Source organism: Salmo salar, unplaced genomic scaffold (genome assembly GCF_905237065.1).
Source record: "Salmo salar unplaced genomic scaffold, Ssal_v3.1, whole genome shotgun sequence".
NCBI classification, from domain to species: domain Eukaryota; kingdom Metazoa; phylum Chordata; class Actinopteri; order Salmoniformes; family Salmonidae; genus Salmo; species Salmo salar.
Window position 1 is genome coordinate 1 of NW_025548100.1, and position 7,500 is coordinate 7,500.

Sequence of the window (7,500 nt, forward strand, 5' to 3'; positions counted from 1 at the left end):
CACACAAACAGCCACCTGAACTACTGTCCTACAAAGACAAACAGCATCTACACAAACAGTGAATCTGAGAAAAATGACTTTAAAGTTTGTTTTCTAGTCCATGCATATCAACCATGACCACTGATCTGACCTATGACCCTTAAAATGCTGATACTGCACTCTGCCTTTGTAGGACCTTAAACAGCTGTATGGGTAATGAAAAAGCAAAGTGCAGCATCTAGAAATCTAAAGGTGTTGATCCAGCTTTCTGGTTGTTTTCTGTTTGATGGAAACAGTTTGAGAGTTCTAACTACATTCCAACTGTATTTAATGGTGTTATGTAGTTGTGTTGCCATGTTGTGAATGTTGTATTGTAGTAACCCTCAACTGTATTTAATGGTGTTATGTAGTTGTGTTGTGAATGTTGTGAATGTTGTATTGTAGTAACCAACTGTATTTAATGGTGTTATGTAGTTGTGTTGTCATGTTGTGAATGTTGTATTGTAGTAATCCTCAACTGTATTTAATGGTGTTGTGTAGTTGTGTTGTCATGTTGTGAATGTTGTATTGTAGTAATCCTCAACTGTATTTAATGGTGTTGTGTAGTTGTGTTGTAATGTTGTGAATGTTGTATTGTAGTAACCCTCAACTGTATTTAATGGTGTTATGTAGTTGTGTTGTCATGTTGTGAATGTTGTATTGTAGTAACCAACTGTATTTAATGGTGTTATGTAGTTGTGTTGTCATGTTGTGAATGTTGTATTGTAGTAACCAACTGTATTTAATGGTGTTATGTAGTTGTGTTGTCATGTTGTGAATGTTGTATTGTAGTAACCAACTGTATTTAATGGTGTTATGTAGTTGTGTTGTCATGTTGTGAATGTTGTATTGTAGTAACCAACTGTATTTAATGGTGTTATGTAGTTGTGTTGTCATGTTGTGAATGTTGTATTGTAGTAACCAACTGTATTTAATGGTGTTATGTAGTTGTGTTGTCATGTTGTGAATGTTGTATTGTAGTAACCAACTGTATTTAATGGTGTTATGTAGTTGTGTTGTCATGTTGTGAATGTTGTATTGTAGTAACCAACTGTATTTAATGGTGTTATGTAGTTGTGTTGTCATGTTGTGAATGTTGTATTGTAGTAACCAACTGTATTTAATGGTGTTATGTAGTTGTGTTGTGTAGTTGTGTTGTCATGTTGTGAATATTGTATTGTAGTAACCAACTGTATTTAATGGTATTATGTAGTTGTGTTGTCATGTTGTGAATGTTGTATTATAGTAACCAACTGTATTTAATGGTGTTATGTAGTTGTGTTGTCATGTTGTGAATGTTGTATTGTAATAACCAACTGTATTTAATGGTGTTATGTAGTTGTGTTGTCATGTTGTGAATGTTGTATTGTAATAACCAACTGTATTTAATGGTGTTATGTAGTTGTGTTGTCATGTTGTGAATGTTGTATTGTAGTAACCAACTGTATTTAATGGTGTTGTGTAGTTGTGTTGTCATGTTGTGAATGTTGTATTGTAGTAACCAACTGTATTTAATGGTGTTATGTAGTTGTGTTGTCATGTTGTGAATGTTGTATTGTAATAACCAACTGTATTTAATGGTGTTATGTAGTTGTGTTGTCATGTTGTGAATGTTGTATTGTAGTAACCAACTGTATTTAATGGTGTTATGTAGTTATGTTGTCATGTTGTGAATGTTGTATTGTAGTAGGCCTAACCCCCACCAACAGAGACAGCAACAGACGACACAGAGAAAGTGATGGAGAGAGGCAGAGGATGGGAGTGTACAGTAGACTGGGATTCTAATTACTGCACTGTGTGTGTGTGTGTGTGTGTGTGTGTGTGTGTGTGTGTGTGTGTGTGTGTGTGTGAGTGTGTGTGTGTGTGTGTGTGTGTGTGTGTGTGTGTGTGTGAGTGTGTGTGTGTGTGTGTGTGTGTGTGTGTGTGTGTGTGTGTGTGTGTGTGTGTGTGTGTGTGTGTGTGTGTGTGTGTGTGTGTGTGTGTGTGTGTGTGAGAGAGGGTGTTTTGGTACTGTAGGATTCTTTAATCAATGTGGCTCATTGGACAGGTCAGAGTCTCAACACAATTGAAAACTTACCATCAATAAAACACCAAATGATGTAATTTCTTGTGGAAGAATGGGGTCACATCCCTCCAATAGAGTTCCAGACAGTTGTAGAATGTTTGCCAAGGCTCATTGTAAGAGCTGTAAAGAGAGAGGGACTCGGAGAGAGAACAGGTAGAACCTGATATGTAAATGAGCAGAGCAAACGAAAGTAACTTTCAACGACCGAATGATCATTCAGACTCTGTTTCTATTGAGAGATAAAAGGTAAGACGACGATTGTCATGTGTATTAATATAGTTGATGATATTGTTGTGTGTATTAATATAGTTAATGATATTGTTGTGTGTATTCATATAGGTGATGATATTGTCATGTGTATTAATATAGTTGATGATATTGTTATGTGCATTAATATAGTTGATGATATTGTTATGTGTATTAATATAGTTGATGATATTGTTATGTGTATTAATATAGTTGATGATATTGTTATGTGTATTAATATAGTTGATGATATTGTTATGTGTATTAATATAGTTGATGATATTGTTATGTGTATTAATATAGTTGATGATATTGTTATGTGTATTAATATAGTTAATGATATTGTTATGTGTATTCATATAGTTAATTATATTTTTGGTGGACAGTGTGATAATAGTCCTACTCTCCTTAAAATGTTTTGGATATAAATTAGATGCGTGGGGTGAATTCGTTCTGTGCCCATCTGTGTGCCCCAGGGTGATCGCTCCTACACTATCTACAATCTAAAAGGGTTCTTTGGCTGTCCCCATAGTAGAACCCTTTGTAGAACCCTTTTTTTGGTACTAGGTAGAACCCTTCTGGGTTCCGTGAAGAACCCTTTCCACAGAGGGTTCTACATGGAAGCCAGAAGGGTTCTACCTGGAACCCAAAAGCGTTCTCCTATGGGGACAGCCGGAGGACCCGTTTGGAACCCTTTATTCTAAGAGTGTACTGTATCATAGGTCTATAGACAAGTCTTCTCAAAACAGGCTTAAAACACAACAAGTAACAAACAAACATGTTCTCTTTATAATCTACAGTTAACTCTTTTCACTCAGGAAGGTATGTTGTGTGAAAGAGAGACAAAAATATTGTGGAGAGACTAACAACAACTTACACTTCCTCAAAACAGTTTGTGTGTATTCATTAGTGCCCACCGTAGCAAAACGTTTGGCAACAGAAACCGTTTAGGTCACATTGTACAGCGTTTAGAGTAAACGGTTTATGTTTTATTTAACATCTTAAAACTGTTGGCTGTGGAGTAAACTAATGAATACAACCCAGGTTGTTGCCTACGACTCGGCATGTTGATACCTGCCTCTTGCTGAAACCTGAATGTAGCCTGAGGGGTGTACTATGATACAGGCTTGATATACTGGTTTTCTAAAGCTAGCCAGCTTCAGTTAGCTTCACATTCCAGCTCAGGCCTCACCCATCAGAATATTCAGAACAGAACAGAAAATAATCGCAATGAAGTTTCAAGGTGAGAATCCTGCCAGGGATTATAGTAAAGTGTGTAGATAAATTAAATGTAATGTTAGTATAGTGAATGACAGTAAAACACTCCTAACAGTCTACTACTACTGAGACAGGTTGGTGTAATGTTAGTATAGTGAATGACAGTAAAACACTCCTAACAGTCTACTACTACTGAGACAGGTTGGTGTAATGTTAGTATAGTGAATGACAGTAAAACACTCCTAACAGTCTACTACTACTGAGACAGGTTGGTGTAATGTTAGTATAGTGAATGACAGTAAAACACTCCTAACAGTCTACTACTACTGAGACAGGTTGGTGTAATGTTAGTATAGTGAATGACAGTAAAACACTCCTAACAGTCTACTACTACTGAGACAGGTTGGTGTCAGTTTAATCATATAAATGGAGCTGACTGGACGTGGTCAAGTCAAATTCAATATATCAATATTCATATATTATACTTCTACATTTAACATTTCATATGATAATGTAATGGTATCATAGTTCCACTATAGTGTAGTGATTCTCTACATTTCATATGATAATGTAATTGTATCATAGTTCCACTATAGTGTAGTGATCCTCTACATTTCATATGATAATGTAATTGTATCATAGTTCCACTATAGTGCAGTGATCCTCGCTATATGAGCCACTTCACAATTCCAACCAAGTGACCCAATTGGTACCAATGGCGCGATGCGTAGGTTGTTGGCCTTTTACATGTGCGACCTGGGTTCACTTCCCTGCCCAGCTGTTTGCTACATTGGTGTCAGAAGTGGTATGGTGTCTGTGAGGTCATCAGAATGGACCGGATGTGTTAGGGGTCTGAGTAGTCGAAGCACGGGACTAATTAACATATTGATACTGGGTTAACACTATTGATACTGATACTGGGTTAACCCTATTGATACTGATACTGGGTTAACCCTATTAATACTGATACTGGGTTAACCCTATTGATACTGATACTGGGTTAACCCTATTAATACTGATACTGGGTTAACACTATTTATACTGATACTGGGTTAACACTATTGATACTGATACTGGGTTAACCCTATTAATACTGATACTGGGTTAACCCTATTGATACTGATACTGGGTTAACCCTATTGATACTGATACTGGGTTAACCCTATTAATACTGATACTGGGTTAACACTATTAATACTGATACTGGGTTAACCCTATTGATACTGATACTGGGTTAACCCTACTGATACTGGGTTAACACTATTGATACTGATACTGGGTTAACACTATTAATACTGATACTGGGTTAACCCTATTGATACTGATACTGGGTTAACCCTATTGATACTGATACTGGGTTAACCCTATTAATACTGATACTGGGTTAGCCCTATTGATACTGATACTGGGTTAACCCTACTGATACTGGGTTAACACTATTGATACTGATACTGGGTTAACACTATTGATACTGATACTGGGTTAACACTATTGATACTGATACTGGGTTAACACTATTAATACTGATACTGGGCTAACCATATTAATACTGATACTGGGTTAACACTATTGATACGGATACTGGGTTAACCCTATTGATACTGGGTTAACACTATTGATACTGATACTGGGTTAACCCTATTGATACTGGGTTAACCCTATTAATACTGATACTGGGTTAACCCTATTGATACTGATCCTGGGTTAACCCTATTGATACTGATTCTGGGTTAACCCTATTGATACTGATACTGGGTTAACCCTATTAATACTGATAGTGGGTTAACACTATTTATACTGATACTGGGTTAACCCTATTGATACTGATACTGGGTTAACCCTATTGATACTGATACTGGGTTAACCCTATTTATACTGATACTGGGTTAACCCTATTTATACTGATACTGGGTTAACCCTACTGATACTGATACTGGGTTAACCCTATTAATAGTGATACTGGGTTTACCCTATTGATACTGATACTGGGTTAACCCTAATAATACTGATACTGGGTTAACACTATTGATACTGATACTGGGTTAACCCTATTGATACTGATACCGGGTTAACCCTATTGATACTGATACTGGGTTAACCCTATTGATACTGATACTGGGTTAACCCTATTGATACGGATACTGGGTTAACTCTATTGATACTGATACTGGGTTAACCCTATTGATACTGATACTGGGTTAACTCTATTGATACTGATACTGGGTTAACCCTATTAATACTGATACTGGGTTAACCCTATTGATACTGATACTGGGTTAACCCTATTAATACTGATACTGGGTTAACACTATTGATACTGATACTGGGTTAACCCTATTAATACTGATACTGGGTTAACACTATTGATACTGATACTGGGTTAACCCTATTGATACTGATACTGGGTTAACCCTATTGATACTGATACTGGGTTAACCATATTAATACGGATACTGGGTTAACACTATTGATACTGATACTGGGTTAACCCTATTGATACTGATACTGGGTTAACCCTATTAATACTGATACTGGGTTAACACTATTGATACTGATACTGGGTTAACCCTACTGATACTGATACTGGGTTAACCCTATTAATACTGATACTGGGTTAACCCTATTGATACTGATACTGGGTTAACCCTATTAATACTGATACTGGGTTAACACTATTAATACTGATACTGGGTTAACCCTATTGATACTGGGTTAACACTATTGATACTGATACTGGGTTAACACTATTGATACTGATACTGGGTTAACCCTATTGATACTGGGTTAACACTATTGATACTGATACTGGGTTAACACTATTGATACTGATACTGGGTTAACACTATTGATACTGATACTGGGTTAACACTATTAATACTGATACTGGGTTAACCCTATTAATACTGATACTGGGTTAACACTATTGATACTGATACTGGGTTAACCCTATTGATACTAGGTTAACACTATTGATACTGATACTGGGTTAACCCTATTGATACTGATACTGGGTTAACACTATTGATACTGATACTGGGTTAACCCTATTAATAGTGATACTGGGTTTACCCTATTGATACTGATACTGGGTTAACCCTAATAATACTTATACTGGGTTAACACTATTGATACTGATACTGGGTTAACCCTATTGATACTGATACTGGGTTAACCCTATTGATACTGATACTGGGTTAACACTATTAATACTGATACTGGGTTAACCCTATTGATACTGATACTGGGTTAACACTATTAATACTGATACTGGGTTAACCCTATTGATACTGATACTGGGTTAACCCTATTGATACTGATACTGGGTTAACACTATTAATACTGATACTGGGTTAACCCTATTAATACTGATACTGGGTTAACACTATTTATACTGATACTGGGTTAACCCTATTGATACTGATACTAGGTTAACCCTATTGATACTGATACTGGGCCCTATTGATACTGATACTGGGTTAACCCTATTGATACTGATACTGGGTTAACCCTGTTCATACTGATACTGGGTTAACCCTATTGATACTGATACTGGGTTAACCCTATTGATACTGATACTGGGTTAACCCTGTTCATACTGATACTGGGTTAACCCTATTGATACTGATACTGGGTTAACCCTATTGATACTGATACTGGGTTAACCCTATTGATACTGATACTGGGTTAACACTACTACTTGTGGCGGCTCCAATCTGTTCAATCTATCTGTTAAATGAAGAGACACCACAATATGAGTGAAAGGATTTCAGGATAATATCAGTGAGTGTTGATTTAGAGTTGTCTTCTGGGTTCATCCTTGTAGCTGCCTTTATCAACAGGGTGAAATGTAACAAATGACATCAGAGTTGGGAGGTAACCAGGTCCCTGTTTAAATCACCATGACAACCATGTCATTATTTCTCCAGAGCAGCAAGGGAATCTAGAGACTCAAC

At 36.6% G+C, this 7,500-nt stretch overlaps 1 long non-coding RNA gene across 1 annotated transcript in view; it reads left to right on the forward strand.

The window, feature by feature from the left end:
* The first annotated feature begins 2,269 nt into the window (after positions 1 to 2,269).
* LOC123732658 (uncharacterized) overlaps positions 2,270 to 7,500 on the forward strand; it is an 11,231-nt gene continuing 6,000 nt past the window's right edge. The window contains exon 1 of the long non-coding RNA XR_006763333.1: positions 2,270 to 2,329. This is a non-coding gene — a long non-coding RNA (uncharacterized lncRNA). The remainder of the gene's footprint in view (positions 2,330 to 7,500) is intronic.